This window comes from Physeter macrocephalus, chromosome 8 (genome assembly GCF_002837175.3).
Source record: "Physeter macrocephalus isolate SW-GA chromosome 8, ASM283717v5, whole genome shotgun sequence".
Taxonomy (NCBI): domain Eukaryota; kingdom Metazoa; phylum Chordata; class Mammalia; order Artiodactyla; family Physeteridae; genus Physeter; species Physeter macrocephalus.
Window position 1 is genome coordinate 114,085,217 of NC_041221.1, and position 19,744 is coordinate 114,104,960.

At 44.8% G+C, this 19,744-nt stretch overlaps 1 protein-coding gene and 1 long non-coding RNA gene across 8 annotated transcripts in view; one reads left to right on the forward strand and one right to left on the reverse strand.

The window, feature by feature from the left end:
- The window catches only part of SEMA6A (semaphorin 6A), a 125,680-nt gene extending 107,122 nt beyond the window's left edge, over positions 1–18,558 (reverse strand). For all 4 annotated transcript variants that reach the window (XM_007126482.4, XM_007126481.4, XM_007126480.4 and 1 more), the window contains exon 1: positions 17,818–18,558. The gene's annotated coding sequence lies outside the window, so the exon portion shown is untranslated. The remainder of the gene's footprint in view (positions 1–17,817) is intronic.
- Positions 18,559–18,823: 265 nt separating this feature from the next.
- Positions 18,824–19,744, forward strand: part of LOC114486752 (uncharacterized) — a 118,742-nt gene continuing 117,821 nt past the window's right edge. For all 4 annotated transcript variants that reach the window (XR_003681015.2, XR_003681016.2, XR_003681014.2 and 1 more), the window contains exon 1: positions 18,824–18,913. This is a non-coding gene — a long non-coding RNA (uncharacterized lncRNA). The remainder of the gene's footprint in view (positions 18,914–19,744) is intronic.

Sequence of the window (19,744 nt, forward strand, 5' to 3'; positions counted from 1 at the left end):
GGTGAAGGCTGGGTTGGAATAGGGATTCCCTTTCCAATCCAACTACTTTGCTGTTCAGTGCTTCAGTTCTTGGGTTTTGTGAAAAACAAGTGTTTAAAGCCAGTGAATCAGTTTGACACTTTTAGCTTATTGGTGTGTGTAGTTAATGCCATATATACCTTAAAGTTTTGTCGTATAAACTTTTTGTATTTACACATTGATTTTGAGTCAGGTTAGATTAACAGAGACCTTTGGGCCCTCTTTGAAATATCGTGATTCCAAATATAACATTAACTACAATCTAACACAGAAAACTCCCTCCGTATTATTCCTTTGGAGTTTCCTACATGGTCTATTCCCAGAGTGCAAGAAGGCTTGTGGCATAAGCCTGATAAACACAGGCTCCTCACTGAATGCCAGACCCAACAAAGGCAAATTAAAATAGAGTCAAAACCTATTCATCTACCACTTACTTAATATTTTGGAATTATCCAATAGGATCTAATACATAATATGCTCAATGCATATTATAGATGTGTGCTAAGTATTTCCTAAATAAAATGAAGAAATGAATGATTACTCAATCAACTATTTAAAATCAGGCTCTGACACACAGAAGTACATAGAGAAAGAGACAGAGACAGAAGCAGGCAGAAAGACTCATGTGGTCACGATCATCTTGTCATCATCTTGTCTTTTCAGTTTTAACTTACATGCCAACAACCATGCCCTCCTGGTGACATGAAACACTGAATATAGCCAATTCTAGTAGGAGAACTTGGTGTCAAATTATAATAGATAATTTTTATTGTGTGCTTACCATGTACCAGACATCATTCTGGTACATATGGTCTCACTCAGCCATCAGAATTGCTTTATGAGGTTGGCACTATTAGTATTTTCATTTCACAGGAGGAAAACAAGGCCCAGAGAGGTTAAGTGACTTTCCCAAGATCTCACAGCCAACAGAACAGGAAACTCCAGAGCTCATACTTTTAACTCCTGCATCATGTCACCCCTCTAGAAGAAAAGTTGACTCCCAAATGTAATTTTAACCCTCAGCTTCATTCTGTGTGTCTCTAGCAGTAATGAGATCTTAGTTGTTTTTCCTGATCTTAGTCTCAAAACTTTAGGGAAATCATCATCATCAGTCAACATTTCTATCAAATTCATGTCAGTCACTCTACTGCTATGAGCTGGATGTACCTGGAACATTGTAACATTACCTCCATAACCCACGGAGGATGCCAACATTACACATGCAAAAGATAGCTACCGAGATTGAAATTTACTCTCCACTTATTGCAGACTCTGGAGTGTGCTTATTCTTCATGTGAGAAAAAGCAGAGCTGGCACTACTGTCAGAAGGTACTTAATGCCACAGTTTAGGCTGCAGTGTGTGCTTCTTAATATCTTCAGAGGATAATCTATAAAGTGCTGAAATTTACTCTTTGAAGGTCTGTAATAGGATAGTGTATTGAAGTTAGAGAACTCTTCCCTGAGGGCTAATTATGCCACGGACTTGGAGGTGAGGCTATCAGGTCAAACATCTCCCACCCAATGGTGGTTGAAAATTCTTTCTTGACATTTATATTTTTAATTTAAACTTATTAAAGAAGGTCTTTTAGACTTATTTGACAGAGCTTATTTCATCGTATATTGTTCTTTTGTGTGACATAAAAGAAAATATAAGTGAACTTAATTGGATAACGCAGTCTTTAAACTTCTTGTTCGGTGTTTAACTCCTTATATGGGGTTGGACTTCCCAGTCCTGAATGTGTGTATTTTTCCACACGATATTGTCCTGTTTGCCATCGAGAGCTTTGGTGATGGACACATTTAAATTTGTTCACCACCTTTCAAAGCAGGTATCAAACTTCTTAACACTATTTAGAGACAGTGACTAGCTGGGCTAGGTTAGCTGCTAACTATCAGTAGATGGTAAGAGTCTCTCTGTATGTTTTTTCACCTTTCCTGGAATGTAAACAAAAGTAGTTGTGTTGATATCAAGTAACACTAGAGGGCAGCCTGCAAGTTAGAAACTAAGTAATCCTACACCAAGCAGTACTTTGGCATAGTACAATAGATAACAGCAACTCAAATATGGTGTCCCAGTGTAAAAAAAATCATCAGATCATTCTTTAATTTGAATGTGCCTTTAGAAGAAGACTTCAAAGCAAACAATTTCATAAACGTTTTCTCTCTTCTAGAAACTCCCTTATTTGTTAAAGCCCCCTGAAGATACTTGATGTTTCCAATCCTGTTTTGTTTCACTTCCATTATTCAACCTCTCTTTAAAATGTAAAACAAAACTTTATTATGGAATAAAACTTTCCTGTTAGAAATTTCATTTAGAAGCCTCTGAAATAAAAATGCACTGTGAAGGGTAAAGACAGAATATCCATCTTTTTAGGGTTCTTTTTTATAGCATAAATATTAGTTATTTTCAACTATTAAAGGTCTTTGGAGGATTCTTGTGGACAACTGCACTGTATCAGTACTTATCTAAAGGTTGAAACCATAAAACGAAATCTGTAATACCTCATTCACCTATATATTGAAGGTTTATTTCTTCCTAAATAAAATATTACTCAACACATTTTTTCTTCTACTACAATAAGCAGTGTTCAATTTTAGCATAATGCAGCAAAAAAAGGCTTAGCTGTCTGCTAACACTGTCTTATGAAATAAACAACACAATTTAGGTGTTATTTGTGTTTTGTGAATTACATCATCTGTAACATTTCAGTTGCACAAGGCAACTTAAGAGATAAACACTGGTAAATATGCCCAAGGCAGGGTGAGGAGGAGAGAGGGGAGGAGGGGACAAACACATCTACGTTTAGTTTCAGAGTTCAAAGACTTGCAATAGAGTAAAACTGTTCAGAATGAAAAAAAATAGGAAACAGGTGGCTTGATCTAGGCCCTGATTCTTACATGAGTGAATCACGTGCTCTTACTCTTCCTGCACTTTGTAGCCAGTTTTTATAGATGCACTGGACGGTGCTTCAGTCTTTCTCATCATTATCCACCTCATATCATGGTATTAACCTCCCTAATGTTGGAGAAAATGGTCCCAGCTGCCAGACCAAATGCAACAGTTTAAATGCTTTTTTTTTTTTTTTTTTTTTTTTTTTTTTTTTTTTTTTTTTGCGGTACGCGGTTCTCTCACTGCTGTGGCCTCTCCAGTTGCGGAGCACAGGCTCCGGACGCGCAGGCTCAGCGGCCATGGCTCACGGGGCACGAACCCGCATTCCCTGCATCGGCAGGCGGACTCTCAACCACTGCGCCACCAGGGAAGCCCCTTAAATGCTCTTAATTTAAAAATCTTTAGCACTCATTTTACAGAGCTGGGTATGAGCACAATAGAACTAATACCCAGGCTTTGGCGTTTGGCTCCTTCTGTGTTATTTACATATGGTTTATGATAGCTGTTAACTATTTTGTCCGTAAACCTGGGTTCTTGTTTTGGCCAGCGCCACCACGATCCACTCAGCTCCCCAGGCGTGACATCTTGGAACCATTTTTTACTACTTCTACCCCCTTACCCCACACGTCCAACTGGTCCCTAAGTCCTGATGGCTGCACTTTGTCAGCACACCCAGAATCTGTTTCCTTGTTTCCACTCACAGTGCTAGCAGATTTATATTTCTAAAACACACATCTGATGACATCATCATCTTGCTGAAAAGCTTCAACTGCCTGCAGCTCCAAGTCCCACCTCTTCAGCAGGGCAGAGCCCTCCACAAGCTGCTCTCCATCCCTCTTTCTGTCCACTGGGCTTTCAGGCCACATCACCAGTCATCAGGAGGCCCCCTTGCTGCTCTGGGGCCAAATCCTGCATTTTTCTGCCTCGGGCCTTTGCTCCTGCCTCTCCCTTAGCCCCACTGCTCTTCTGCCCCTTGCCTCCCATGTACCAAAATCTCACTCATTCTTTAGATGCAGCTGAAATGCTTCCTCCCCAGCTGGACAGAGCACTCCTTCCTGTCCTTAGCATCCTAACCACTCTGCTTTGGGGATGGAGAATAGTCAGACCTCAGACTACTATAGTGATTTTTTGCAAATCTAACTTCCTCGACAGAATGTCGACCCAATGTCTGGCCTTGAATGGGTATGCAGTTAATCAGTAAATTCTGAACTAGGTCATCATTGTGTCTCTGGAGTATCTAGAACTTGCCTAGAGTAGGTGCTAAATATCTATCTGCTGAATTAAATGGAACTGCTGCTTTCACTGGACCCAGCAGCGTGGACCAGAGGAGTAAAATGACCAGCTGGTCAATGACCATCTGGTCTACTTTATTCCTTGCTAAAAGTGTGTTTCTGTTTCATAGGTACAAGTTGCAAGCCCCAGGAGGATATTCCTGCTGAATATCTGGTTCACCCCTCTGTCCCTCCAGTTGTACCCTGCACCAGGGTCAAAGTTTCCACTTTTATGTTACTGTTTATTTTTATCCCTACTATAAAACAGGACTAGAATCCTAAATAACAACATCCTCCATTTTTCAAATGATGTCCTTTTAGATGACAGACTCAAGGCCCTAAGAGCTGCTGGAGACAATGACCTGCAATAGCATTCCACCCAGAAACAGGAGTTTAGGTCCCAATGGCAGAGAACCCTCAGGTGAAGTCCTCGGAAAGCTACTTCTAAGCTTGTTTCCTGGCAGTAGTCAATATGCATAGTAGGCATAATGTAAAAACATCTTCAGCTGGAAGACTGTAAATTGTTTTCAAAAATTTTTAAAGTATTGAGTAAACCGTACAATGGCACGGGGCATAAAAAACTCAGATTCAGAAGGCTGGGGACCTTGTCTCAAGCCCTTCCCTTACCAGAGGTATATACTCTTAGGCCAATCATTTGACCTCTCTGAACCTCGGTTACCTCATCTCTAAATTGGGCATAATAATATCTGCCCTGCCTAACCCAGGTTGTAATGATATTAAATGAGGTGATGTTTATAAACACACTTTGAAAAATATAAGCACTATATAGTGAGGCCTTTATTAGTAGTAATAACACCGTTAAATACTGTTGATGTTGATCATCACCACTAAGCCTGATGTCTAGATCTGATACGGGACTTGGCAAGACTCCTTCCTGGGCAGAGCAGTCCTGGGTTTGCACCTCACTGCTGTAAGCGCCAGTCTGTCCTCTCCCAACAAGGTGCCATCCTGGGAAGGCCGGCACTTAAAACACAGGCAATAAGAAATGATGAAATATGCAAATGCATTATGATTACTTTTAGTAGAAGGAGCCCTCCAGTGAAGACTGGGTGTGGCTGACAACAAGCAAGAAAAGACATTGCCCCAGTCCTATGTTGGAAACCTTTGCAAGCTCTGCTCAGAGGAATTTGCATTTCAATAACAATGCGGATAATGCCAAGCTATTCACAACATTGCAAAGCCTTCTCTTGCACACCTGGCTTGGGGAACTGGAAGTGGCTGTTTTCTAACAGCAGTGCCAATTATGTTGTCCTTTTCATTCTTGGGAATGGATGTGTTTGGGCAGTATTCACGGGTCTTGTGTTCTGGACATGACAAAATATGAAAACGAAAGCTCCACACTCCAAGATCTCCCAGGAGAATTAATTAATCAGCATATTCAACATGTTGAACTTCCCCTCATCACAAGCGAACGGAAACACCTTGTAGTTAAAAATTGACTTTTTAATAGAAAACTTTTCCCTATATGCTGAACATCACTTTAAAAAAGAAAAGTATCCAAAAGATGTTTGTTACCTTCCTCTTGGCTACCTATGAAACTACTCTGTTCTTTCTAGATGACACCAGTAGCATCTCCTCTTCTCTGGGCATACATGGGATCATAACACTGGGTTGACTTAATTTATATTAGAAGTAAAACCATATTGCATGCAGTGGGACAACCATCTTGCCCATTATTTCAGATAATCACTACCCTAGAACACAGTACAGCAAATAATACCAATCAACTTAGGTAATTTCTCATTAAGACGCTTATAGATCAGTAAGCTTAATTGTAAAAGCTAAGCATTTATAATTTGTAAGCACAAATTATGCTAAACTAGACAGGTTATATGCTACTAAGAGTTTCGTATAAGCTGCAAAATGATTATTCACTCAGCAATTTAATCCATAAGTTGGCATTAATATACTATACCTAACTTTCATTAGGCCCCTCTAGTTAAAAGTTGAATGTAAATAGCGCATTAACATTACAGTTCAGCTTCTTGATATATCTGTTCTAAAACTCATGACACGGGAAAAGTACTGTAAATCAAAAGTAAGGCCTGTTTCTCTCCAGTGCCTATAGTGTTCTGGTCGTTACGGTTAGCACTCGGTAAAGAGCACTTTTAGGCAAAGGAAATACCACTTGGTCCAGTATCCCCAGCATAAGTGGCTTTCATTTGAAAGAATTGGGGCACAGCTCAAAGTCCCATTCAATCTTTGGAAGGCATGGCCTCGAATCCAGCTAGGAGCCAGTATACAGTTTTGATAGGTAAATTCCTTTAAAATAAAAAATGATTCCTCTAAAGATTCAAAACACTCCACATCACTTATAAATTTCAGCTGTTCCCCAAGTGATATTTCATTCTTTATATGATCATTCTGCAAATGATACAGAATCACATTTCTCATAAAATAAGAACCTAGTATGGTTTGCATGGCAAGATAATGGAAGCATGTTCAAGTCACTGCTGTCTGAAAATGTTCCAGCAAAATGCAGCCTCCGAGGCATTGATGCCTTGGAGACACCAAAAAATCTGTAATCAGAAATCATTAATTAAGGTTACTGAAAATCTACATTGTATTTGACTGACAACCTCACAAAAGCACTGCTTACTTTTCTTAAGGCTCCAGTGTGCAATGTCGTCTCTGACCAGATACCAAAGAGTAATCACAACCTTGTCATTGTCGAGAGGACAGCAAACTGAATTCCCACAAACTCTTCTTCGAACAAAAAAAGCTTCTGATCTGAAATATTAATCCTATTGTCCTCCTCACTCCATGCTTTTTTCTTTTATTTTTTTTTAAAAAACAACTATCTTAAAAGAATACTCTAAAACAAGCAGGACCTATTTTCTGACCCTGCCGAATAATCAGGGGTACCTAATACTGAATTTACAAATGGATATTTTCTTTGCTTCACAGAGATATTTGAGGGGGAGGTGGGGGAGGGCTGGGGGGAATAATTGCAGCCTATGGGTAAGCCAGACCACATGATCAAAAACTGCTGTGACACTTAAAAGTGTTTCTCCACAAGGAATTCCTGTGCCCAGAAGCCTGGTGAAGCCAGTAGCAATTAAGGCCATGTTATCCTTTTAATTTACTTCAAATTATTGGTCTCTAAGATCAATCATTTAGTGTGGTTGAGTAAGGGGGGGTCAATATAATAGGCACGTGCATTAAAAATTCTTGTTGATCTTAAACAAAAATTTTGGCAGACTGGATCTGGGGAAATTTAAAACGGCTGCTTTGAAGCTCCCCCTGAAATAAAAACTAGTTATTTTCTAGTTTAAAAAAAATGACTAATTTTCTAGATTAGGCCCATTTGTAATGAATTAAGGTTTTCTTCTTCTGAAATCGCCTGGATTTTCAGTTGCTGCACTGCATGTCCTGAATTCAGTGCTGTTTGCTTCAAGTGTGAGATGGTTTTATTTTATATTTTAATTTACAAAAGAATTAATTGGCTGGGCTTAGACTGATAGGAGTCCTTCCTTGAAAGTCCACTTGAGAAAGGGGAACTAAAACATTAAGAAGTGTACCAGTATCTGTTACGCAAGGCCAACTTTACCTAACAAAGGAGAGCTGTGTTCTTCATCACACACGAAGCTCATAGATCATGGGGTGCGTGTATCTCCCTCTTGTAGCAATTTACTCCTCCAGATCTTTTCTTGACTAGGTCACACGAGATGTCCACCACTGGAGAGCTTTTTCCTCATCAACCCGAAATAGCAAGATATTATAATTACAGGAAGAAAAAAATGCTCAGACACTCGAGAGCTCGCAAAACAGTAGACCTTTGGGCCAGTGTTGCAAAATGCAGTCAGATGGTCTCTGGCCCTTTAGTAATGTGTGTCGAACCAAAGAAAATAAAGGTGAAACCTGAAGGAAAGCACGAGTGTTTACATGGCCATACCAAAGCACAACATACAACACTCATGAGGTCATTTTATTTATTTAGCCATCTGCAGAGCCAAAACCAAGTTATGAAACTGAGATTTGAGCGAAGTCAGGAATGGCCTCATTTACCTCCATGTTTAGAGACAGCGTTAATGAAGAGTTCGTACCCTTTGGCTTTCTTGTCGAAAGATGAAAGTGACATCAGCCCCTGGACTGTAATTTTTTACCAGCAAGACTGAGTAAGAGGCAAATCCTGGAGTAAATATCAGCTGGAGGTGCACGTAACAAGGTCCAGAGAGACCCTCTCAGAAGTTGCCTCTTTTAATCCAACGCTGAATTATACGAGAAGCAGTTTTCAGTGCTTTCAGAAGACCACAACAGCCAAAATCACTGCAAGCCTCGCAAGCCTAGTATATCTCAAACCTTTCCCAAGACATCCCAACACTATCTGAGGCCCTGAAACTATGGCAACCGAATAAGAAAGTAGCCTCCATGATTAATAGATGAAGATCCCAGCGACAGTGTCCAGCTAGGGCCATCATTCATGATGCGAGAAGAATTAGCACAGAATCCATCTCAGAAACCATTAACAAGTATTCTTCTTATAAAAATCCACCCAACTGCCATCCTGCTACCTATACTTCAGTTTAGAATGCTGTAAACAGTTTGGTTTCTAGTTATCGCTCACTCTGCAGAGATGAGAATGTTTTTAGTAACTCAGATGCTCACGGTTTTAGAATAATGAAAGGCTTAATAGGCTGGCGTTCCACCTGGGTATCTGAGGCCTAAGAACAAAGGCATTCAAACACCAAAATATGTGAATGAAGTCAAGTGGCTCTCAGCGTAAAAAGGAGGAGAGACAGTTGTTGGATTGTTCTGAGTGTTTTTTGTGGAGTGTAGTTTTTCATAAAGCATTCCATTTTCAGGAAAGGAACGTTTCCATTCACCAGCTCCATCAGTATTCTCTTACTTTCCTCATTCAAGGGCGGTAGAAGTCTGGGGGTGAGGCAAGCCCTAGAGTCGCTGCAATATTAATGAAAAGATTGAATACGCTCCTGATAAAAGGACTCAGGAACAGGAAAAAGGAAGGAAGAATAGATCCACAGAAAGCCTGGCTTTAAAACTCTCATATGACATTAAACCACAATTAATATATCCCTTATTTCCCAGTCCCTCAATTGCTTATTTTCCAATGGCATGTTTTCATTGTGTTCAATGCCAGATCCTGTTCTGTTCTATAAATGCTTCAAATCAAGTCATGGCCAAAGGCTTGGTCTTAAACACGTGGGAGGGCAGAAGGGATATAAGAGAGGGGTAAATGGCATCAATTTTAGAGATTCTTCCGCTAAGGTTTTTGAATTGGCTTGGATTCTTTGAATTAAAGTTTCTGCAGATGGCAATTATAGGTTAGTTGGAAACCACTAGCAAGCGCTGAGTCATTAAATGAAAGCCTCAGGTCTCAAGGCTGTATGTGGAAATATCTATTACTAACAGTACTTTCAAAGCAACAGTCGCACACTGGCTGCTCCGCAGGACCTGGTCCTTCAGTCTTTGGGGCATGTGAATTGCTGATTTATTCACCTCTCTGTATGTCCTCTTTCCACTTACAAAATTGAAGAGAAAAACATTTTCCTAGATGAAAATAACTGTAATTCTAAGCCATGGAGGGATTCCTGTTCCTTCAGGGAACTGCAGTGATAATAGTGCCCCTTTTGCTGTGCTTTTGAGGAGTCAGATAAGAAACTGTATGATTATCATTTGAATCAAATTTCAGGTTGTATAGCAATATATCAGCAGTAGAGTAATCGCTGTCTCCACTGGGGTCAGGTGACTATCTCCTGCATTTGGTGGGAAAGGTAGTGGTTTGCTTCTGCGTGGAGATTCAGGTGCTCCCAAACTGTCACTGTTTCAGGCTTGGCCAGGGAAGACTGACCTGGCAAATATGGCCACCATAAAGACCCTCATGCAGCAGTCCCAGCCATAGCCTCTTGGAGGAGTTGATTGACAGCCAAGCTTCTCCCCTATGACAGGTGTGTGGTCCTTGGGGTCAATTCAACTCATTCCTGAACAGTCATTATGGGCAGCTCTCAGACTCCAAATGTGGGTACTCTCAGATTCTTTAGTGGGTGCAGAGTGTGTATTTTACTTACGGTGTGAATGTTCCTTTCCAGTCCAAAGGTGTTTCCTTTGCATCATCTCTTTATGTCGCAGATTTGTAAGGCCATTTCCTTTTGTACTCTCCCCACCAGGGCACTCTCCATGACAACTGTCACCCAAATAAAAATAACACTTTATATTTAATGAGTGTGTGTAGTGTATCAGGCATTGGGCCATGAAACTTACAGATGTCATATTTACTCTTCTTGACAACTGTAATACAAATGTAAACTGTAGCATTTTACAAATGGAAACTGAGGCAGCTAAGTAACTGGCTCAAAGTCACACTATTTGTAAATGGCAAAAAATGGGATGCAGTCTGTGTTGTGTCTGCCTAAGATGTATGACCTTTGCATCACCTCCAGAGCTGTCTACAGCCCTCCCTCCAACAGTCCTTCCACATTTTTTATAAACTTATGCCACAAAATCTAATGAATTTGCCCTGTATTTGGTGGGGAAGATAGTAGCAAATAGCAAAGATCAAAACTTCTTTCCTCCTACCCCTAGTTCGCCCTGACGTGTCTATTCTCCGTTAATGCTTTCACTGACAGGAACTGTGTGAGAACTTACCTGAGCAAAACCAAGCCCCTACTTTTTTTTTTTATAATGCCTGGCAGAGTGCCACTCCTATGACCTTGCCCGAGTCATTGGTCACCTTGGAAACAATCACTGGTTGACACGGTTGGCATCTGATTCATAAAGTTGCCATTTGTACACTATGTAGATTGTGCATTTTCAGTGAATTTGAGGATCTTATTTAATTTCATAATGTGGTTTACATTAAAATGACATCAACACAGTATAATCTCTCTTTTATGATTTAGAAGACAATGAAGCACGGTCTCTGCTAGGCCTGGGGTCTCGGGAGCGGAGGGGGGCGGTAGCATCAAACTTTTCAAATCTCCAGAGTGCATTTTTTCAAAATTAATTAATTAATTTTTGGCTGTGTTGGGTCTTCGTTGCTGCGCCAGAGCTTTCTCTAGTTGTGGCGAGTGGGGCTACTCTTCGTTGAGGTGCGCGGGCTTCTCATTGTGGTGGCTTGTCTTTGTTGTGGAGCATGGGCTCTAGGTGTGTGGACTTCAGTAGTTGTGGCACGTGGGCTCAGTAGTTGTGGCTCACGGGCTTAGTTGCTCCGCGGCATGTGGGATCTTCCCGGACCAGGGCTCAAACACGTGTCCCCTGCATCGGCAGGCAGATTCTTAACCACTGCGCCACCAGGGAAGTTCCAGAGTGCATTTTGTATTTTACCAAATACAGTTACATTCATGACTTCATATTATTCTCCCAGCAGTCCTACTAGATAGAAAGCATAGGTTTACTATTCACAATTTTTATTTACAATAATGCAGCTTGAGAAAAGTGACTTGTTCGTTGTAGTGAGTCTGGAACCCAGGTCATCCAACTCCAAGAACAGGGCCTTCAACAACAGTTATCACTGCACTGGGACAGGATAGAAATGTGGGTTAATGGGCATACTATTTCCTCCTGGTAGGAAGTTGAATTTTATTTTATTTTATTTAATAAATTTATTTATTTATTTTTGGCTGTGTTGGGTCTTCGTTGCTGCGCACGGGCTTTCTCTAGTTGCGGTGCACGGGCTTCTCATTGCAGTGGCTTCTCTTGTTGTGGAGCACGGGCTCTAGGCGCGTGGGTTTCAGTAGCTGTGGTGCGCAGGCTTAATAGTTGTGGCTTGTGTGTTCTAGGGCGCAGGCTCAGTAGTTGTGGCACACGGGCTTAGTTGCTCTGCGGCCTGTGGGATCTTCCCAGACCAGGGCTCAAACCCGTGTCCCCTGCATTGGCAGATGGATTCTTAACCACTGCGCCACCAGGGAAGCCCCAGAAAGTTGAATTTTAAAAACTACTATTAGCAAACTCCAAAAAGGCAAGAAGGTTCTGTGGCCAGTGGTTAAAATGCAGAACAAATGAGTCCAAGGTCGAAAGCTCAGTCTCCATAAGTGCTGGCTGTCTTCTTAGCTCTGTTTCTTAGAAGGGTGATTGTACCTAACTCACATTCCCTCCAGCTTCAACCAGGTGTCCCACAGATGTGTGCTCTTGGCTATAGAAGGGTACTGACTGGATGTGAGTGTGGGAATGAGCAGGCTTCAGTCCATCACGAAGACTGGAAAAACAACCCAGAGTGAATGCTCCACTGATGGTGCATGAGACACGTCACCTATGTGCATGGAAGACAGTGTTACACACACACACTCACGCAGGCAGAGAGGTGTCTCATTTGATGGACACATATCATAGACAAGCAAGAGCAGGCACGAGAGATAAAGATGGGTTGTTTGCACAAAGATTCACTCTTCATTCATTCAACAAATACTTGTTATGAAAGCGCTGTGATGTGCCAGGCACAGGTTTAAGTGCTGGAGATACAGCAGTGAAAGAAACATAATGGCATTATGTCTAGCAGAAGACAGAAAATAAATGAGGACAACAGACAGTTTGTCAGGATGTGAAAAGTGCTAAGAGGAGAAAAAAAACCTGAGGCTGTCCACTGGGGTAAGGAGTGTTGCAACAAAAGGGTGAAGTAAATATGATCAGGAAAGTCTTCACTGGGAAAGTGACATGTGAGCAGAGAACCTATAGGAGGAGAGGAGCAAATCCTGCAGCTCTCTGGGCAAAGGACCGCCCCAAGCCTTGAAAGGGCAAGTGCAGAGAGACCCTGCCAGGGGCCCGGGGGGAGCACGCCCAGCATAGTCAAGTGACCCCAAGGAGTGGAGGTCAGAGAGGTGGGGACCCGAGTGCAGATCATGTGGAGCCACAAAAACCATAGAAAGAACTCTGGCTTTGACTGGAATAAGATGGGAAAGCATTTGAGCACATGTAACCTGATCTGTTAAAAAAAAAAAAATATATATCACTTCAGCTACTGTGTTGAGAAAAGACTGTAGGGGGCCAAGAGCAAAGCCCAGAGACTAGCTGGGAGCCTAACACAGTAGGTTCCCCAGCAGGAGGAGACAGTGGCTTGGCCAATGTGAGGACCATTGAGGTGGAAGACCTGGAGGGAGTCTGCATGCTTTCTGAAGGTGGGGGTAACAACATGGCAGCTAGAATGGATGCAGATACCAGAAAGAGAAGAGTCAAGGATGACTCCTGAGATTTTTGGCATGAGCAAACTCAAAGGATGGAATTGCCATTTACCAAGATGGAGAAGATGATAAGAAAAGCATGTGTGGAGGAGAAAGATCCAGAACTAGGTGTTTGGAGCATTTGGGTTTGAGATGTCTATTAGATTCTACCCCCTGTAGGCATTGTGTATATCAGAGATCCAGGCGAGAGGTCTGGGCTGAGGGGGTTATTTGGGAAGCATCAAAGTATTGATACTTGTATGTGACATTCTCCATTAGTGTAATTAGAATTATTCTAATAAAAAGGTTTGCAAAGAACTCATCTGCTTCACAAAGCAAGATACCCTTGTGTATAAACTATATTGTAATAGTCTCATGCTGAGAAGTATCCCGAACTCCCTTCTCCCCTTGAGGTTTGTGTGGTATGACATCTTACTTGCCCATTTCAAAGGGATTAAATGCCTCCCTCCCTTCCCTACCTTACCATATCCCCAAGAGGCAACTGTGTGGTTGCCAGCAGAGAATAGCTCAGTTGCTCTTACAGCACATTTTAAGGCAGAGGAGAAAAGCCTTCACTCTGGAATAGAAATCTCTGAAACAACTTGGCTCCAGGGCACCCCAAGAGAGTGGGGGCACTGATACGGGAGGGCCCAGCAGGATGCTTCCAGGTTTCCCCTTTCCCTGGAGATGTGAACACCCAGGGAACACTCGCTGTGGGACGAGGGCAGCGAACTGTCGAAACTTACAAGTGTGTGTGTGCAGGGCGGGCGGCAGTGCCGAGATACGTGCAGGCTTTTCCACCGTCGCAAACGGCAGATGCCTAATTAAAGCATTTGCAATTAGTTTGGCTTGTTCTGTGATTCCTTTCTGCAAACAAATATGATGGGAGAATATATTAGCTCTTGGCAAATCTAGTTCTAAAAAAACTTTTTCTCCCATGATTACTCTTTTGTCCTGCTCAGAAAAGAGCTGAAGCACTATGTACACTCCCTGAAGTATGTGACTTACCTCCTTGTCCAAAACAGTATTTTTCCTTCCATTTCATAAAGGAGTACAACTACCCATTTGCCTTTAAAGCATGAGGATTTATTTTGAATTTAATACAAGTTCTTAATTTGGGTTTCTTATTTTTATTCAATGAATGTAACAGTCTTCCTAATTCTTGCCATCCTTCTGATTCAACACACTTGGCAATGTTATCCACCTCCTCAAAATGCAAATGCTATATTTTTTTAACGATGGGAAAAAAGCATTCACTAGACTTCAAAAGAACTCGAGGGGTGAGTGTTTGTGTGTGTGTCTCTGTGTGTGTAAATAAAGAGTTGCACTTATTGCCACCTTATAATAACCACTTAATTGAAGGCATAGATTTTCTTTTTCACTGTAGGGGAAAAAAAGCCTAGGTCTACTCTAAGTGGAGAAGTGTGAACCGTTTGGGACTATTTCTTTCATTTATTCATTCAACATTTACTTGAGTTTCTACAGTGGTTCTTATGAATTTTTAACCTATTTAAACTTAGATGTTTTATCCAATAAGTATATTCTGCAGGTAGCTACTGAGATCATGATTTTGGGTGTCTGTTGAACATTTACATATGTGGATTATATGCATTATGAGAGTGTGGCCCATCTCTAAACGGTGATAACTGCAGAACAGAAAGCTTTGGGAAGATTGTCACCAAACAGTGTAAATAAGAAACATGAACTAGAATGCCTCTTTATATCAAGTTGAAAAAAGACAGAACACAAAAAAGAGGTTTAAATCTGTTGGTCATTCATTTCTGCTTTCAGATTGGTTTGCAAAGTGCCTCATCTAAGAATGTCCTAAACCCAAAATAATAACAGAGAGTGGGGGGTTACTCAAGAGTCGAATAAAAGTCACCATATAAACAAGCATGGGTAAACCAAATTCAAATAATTAGTGCAATTATTTTTTAACAGATGGTTTAGGTTAATAGGTGGAGACACAGTGTTGCCACTGTGGTATTTAAGGTTAGGTTAATAATTAACTTTCGTGCCTGGAGTAGTTTAATCAAAGCTTACTGTAAAAACTGCTCCATGCAGACTAAACAGGGTATTAAAAAAAACATGCAAAATACTTGCAATCTTGACCTCTGGTAGTCATTTGGAAAAGGTGTGAAAAATAAGATGTTTTCATTCAGAAATGTGCACTAGTATCTTTACTTTGGGGAAAAAAACCTTAATAAAGGGTTCATATTATCTGGAACCAACAATCTTCTCCCTGCCATGAGAGTGGCAGACTGTGGACCTCAAATGCCCAAGATGTATGTTGAAAGGAAGACCAGACAATTATCAGGATTAGAGAAAGGCAAGGCAAAGGCACTCGACCTTCGTACCCGGAAAGACTTCAGAACCAGCGCTGGGCGGCATTAAATAGCTTTCCTGAGACCTGCTGGCAGAACACTGTAACAGGGTTAAACATTTTTTCATATTCCAAGCAAAGAAAGTTGGGCGTACATGTGAGAGAGTGTGTCTGTATGAGTGTCTTCGCGCGCCTGTGTTTTAAACCTTTCATGGATCACATTCAATTGCAACTTGATTTTCATCCAGCCTAGGCAGAGAGTGATCCCACTGTGGCCGTCCCTGGCCACCACATTCCCAAAGCAGACGCCTTTCTCCCAAGGACCGACGCGGATTGGTAGCGGAGCTGCCCCCTGCAGTACAGGCAGAAGGCGGCCCCTGGAAATGCTCGCCTTGGCCGTGAAAACAGCGGTTCCTCCCCCTCTCCACGCACACCTGATTTCCTGCTCTGCCCCTCCTTGAACACCCGCCGGCTGGAAAACAGCGCGAGGGGTGCAGGAGGCTGGGATGCTGAGCTTGGAGGCAGCGAGCCCGGGCCAGTGTCCACACGCACCCGCGCGCCAGCCGCTGTCCACAGTGGCCGCACCAGCTTCCTGAGTGCTGCGCTGAACTTCCCCTTCTCGCCCCTCCCCGCGCCCACCCCTTGCTCAATTGCTTGAGAGACTGGGCCAGCAAGTGCAGCGCCACGACCCCAACCAAGCTGACCACCGGCCGGGGTGCCACTCTCCGAAGGGCCGGCTCCTACCTCCTAGCCGTATCCTGGGCGGTTTGCCCGCCTCCCTGGGGGTTCCATTTCGCGCGGGCTGCACATGCTGAGCCCCAGTTCTGTAGTGCCCCCCACCCCTGGCCTTCAGAGAAACTTTACAGAAGCGCCTGGTCGAGTGACCCCGCGCTGGGAAAAAAAGGAGGAGGCGCTGGGCGGAGGGGCGGCGAGGGAGCGGGAAAGAGGAGTCCTGTTTCCTTCCCCCATACCCACAAATCCAGGACTGTTCCCTGGCTCCCCCTGTACCGTTACGGTCGTGGGAGGAGAGAACGGATCTCAGGATCCTGCTTTGCACCGTGTAACACGGTGGGGAGCTGATAAAAAAGCGGAGCATCTGGGGAAGAGACACGTCCCATCCCAGCAGGGTCGTGCAGAGTGGGTGGGCACTGTCGGGCTTGCTCCCGAGCGCCCCACAGCCAGCGAAGCAGCGCTCTAGACGCAGCAAGTAGTCCGGACAATCCAGAACCTGGGGCCCGGGCAGAGCTCTCGTCTGGTTAGCAAGCACTGAGCCATCTCTTGCCTGGTCTTCTCACGCTTCCCCCTCCCGGGACACCTTCTTTCCAGAGAGGGACCTCGTAGATTCTGGAAGACGGCACAGTGGGCGCCAGTCCCGGCGTGGCGGGTTCTGTGCTTGAGGGGGACGCAGACGCGACGGATGCTGTCTTCGCCGCCCAGGAGGGAGCTGCGGCGGGGAATAGAACCCAGAGCGGGGGCGCCGCGCCACACTGGGAGGAGGCCACTCGTCCGAGCAAACAAAGCCCGGAACCTCCGGTGCCAGCGTCCGAGGGAGCCGGGATGTCACCAAGTGGTAGGGTGCGCGAGTGCCAGGGCCATTACAAGTTTCCCGCACTCCACTGAGCCCAGCCCAGACCCCGCACCGACAACAAAAGATTCTCTTTGCTTCTCCACCGTATCTGCGGAACCCCTGAACCCAAACCTCGTGCCGAGCGAAAACAGCGCTCTTCTACCCAGCCTCCTCCAGCCCTAGAAGGCAGAACCCCTTCCCCTGCCTTCGCACCAGGACAGGGCACTTCCGAGAATCGCACCCTTTCAGGGCTTCTCTGCTGCCTGCTGGCCCGAAAGTAAGAACGAGCCCCCGGGTACTGCATACACATCCCAGGGCCAGCGAGCTATCCGCGCGGTTGGTGTCCCGGGCGGCGCCTGGCGTGTGCGCAGCGCGGGTGGGGAAGCTCGCAGCACGGAGCCCGGCGGTCTCTGGGGCGCAGGGTGGAGAGGAGCAGCGGCCAGGGCTCGCGACTGCTCCCCCAGGGCCGGGCAACGCTCGGGAGACTGACACAAGACAAAATAAAACGCAACACCACAAAGCCGAGACAGGGCGTGCGGACCGCGGCCACGGGACCCGCAGGAGGGAGCCGAGCCGCCCGGGAGGTGGGGCGCGCCGGGGCGCCCCAGCCGTACCTTTTCGGTGCATCGACGGGCAGGCGGCCGGGGCTCGGAGCGGGCTGGTACAGCGTGTATCCCATTTAGTAATCCATTATCGAGGGGATCTCTCCGGGCCGCGAGCTGCGCTCTCTCCTTCGCAAGCCTTTGTCATTCCTACATGTGTGCTTGTCTCTTTGGGGTAACAGTCGCGGCGACTACTTTCTGGGATGCAAACGCGCTGTATTCATCTCCAATGACAGGCGGAGAAGGGGAAAGGAAGAAAGGAAGAAAGAAACCAACAAGAAAGGAGTAAATGTTCAAGAAACTCTTATCCAAATCCAAATTCCACTTGGATTCCACTCCGGCAATCCCTTCGGTGGTGTCTGCGCCGATTAACAAGTCATTTCAGGGTTGGGGGGGGCGGGGTGGGGGCTGGCGCAGGGGTTCGCCTCGTAGCCCCGCTCCACGGCTGGGAGCGCTACGCCGCGGGTGTGGCAATGCTGGCCGCTGCCGCCGCTCCTAAGCAGACATCGCGGACGGTCGGCCCCGCGGAGAAGCGCTGCTGCTGCGTCCGGAGCGCCTGGGCAGCCGAGTGCGTGGGGAGCGGAGTTGGCTGCAGCCTCACCCCGTGCGGCTCACTACTCCTCTGTCACCGGAGAGGCCGCCGCTCCGGGGCGGAGCCAAGTCCCGGACTGGATTGCGCAGAGCGGACTCTCCTCCTGCAACCCCGCCTCCTTTGGCTGGCGTCTTCTCCGACCCAAAGGAGAGCTGCGGTCTACGTGTGCGAAAGCTAGCGAGCGAGGCGGAGAGACGGAGAACCTACGCGGTTTGGCCGCAGGTGGAGCCTTGGACAGACTGGCCCTCGCAGCTTCCTTCCACCACTATTCCCGGCCCCGCCGCGCGTTCGGCCGAGGTCCCCGCGGGGGCGACGCCGGCAGGAGGCCAGCCCTTGCCTCCCCCACCCCCGCATCTGCTCTAGCAAGGGGAAAAAAAAAAAAAAAAAAGAATCCCGGACGGCATTGCTGAGCTCTGTCAAATCAGAAAAATTAATAAAAATAGACGTATTGCAGGAGCGAGTTACAAGAAAGGATTTCATCGATTTTCTTAAATGGAAAAGTTTTAAAGGATGAGGGTAAGTGAACGGCGAACCTTTCTAATTCTGATTACTGTGTCAAGAGGTAGATTCCAGAAATGATGGACGCTCTGCGCACCCAGATGAATTGGATAGAACCCGGTGCGCTTAAAAATACACTTCGAATATACGAACACAGTTATTAACGTACGTACAACACAACACGTTAATAAAGCATGTTAAGTAAGCAAATAAACTATAGTGGAAAGGATGCTGTTAACAACGAAGATCTGCTTTTAAAGTTAGAAAGTGTGTAGACTGTGCTTAGAAGTAACTATGTAAACTTCAGAAATAAGACACAGTTCCAATGAGAATCCAACAGCTTCATGGAATAAGTAAATCGCAACTTCTTCCAAGGCGCTTTTGTTACCATTAGAAGAAGAATGGCAGGCACAGCCTTCCTCCTCCGCTTGAAAGTTCAGTCGCCAAAATAGCCTTGCTGTTACAGGCTTGGGCCCACTGGGCAGGCCACACGATGTCCCCCCTCCCCCGGCCGCTGCGCGCTCCCCGCCTGCTTGACCCGCAGACTGCGCACGGTAGCACGTTGCTCCCCGAGTGGGCTTCTCACTTGGTTTGGATCGTAGCCACAGCCTTTAAAGAAAGTCACACGGGTCGGCTAAGCAGTTCTCCCATCGATCATTATTTACTAGTCATGGGGTCGGCCGAGAAAAGCATTGGTAAGGAGATCAGGGTCTCAGTCACCCTTAGGCCGAATGCCTTCATATAAATGCAGTAGAAACTGTACCTGTTCCCTAATTGGGGCTAGGGCCACTAATAAGTCTACCCCCCCTTTTTAAAAAATTACCGTTCCTACATGGAACTAGACTACAT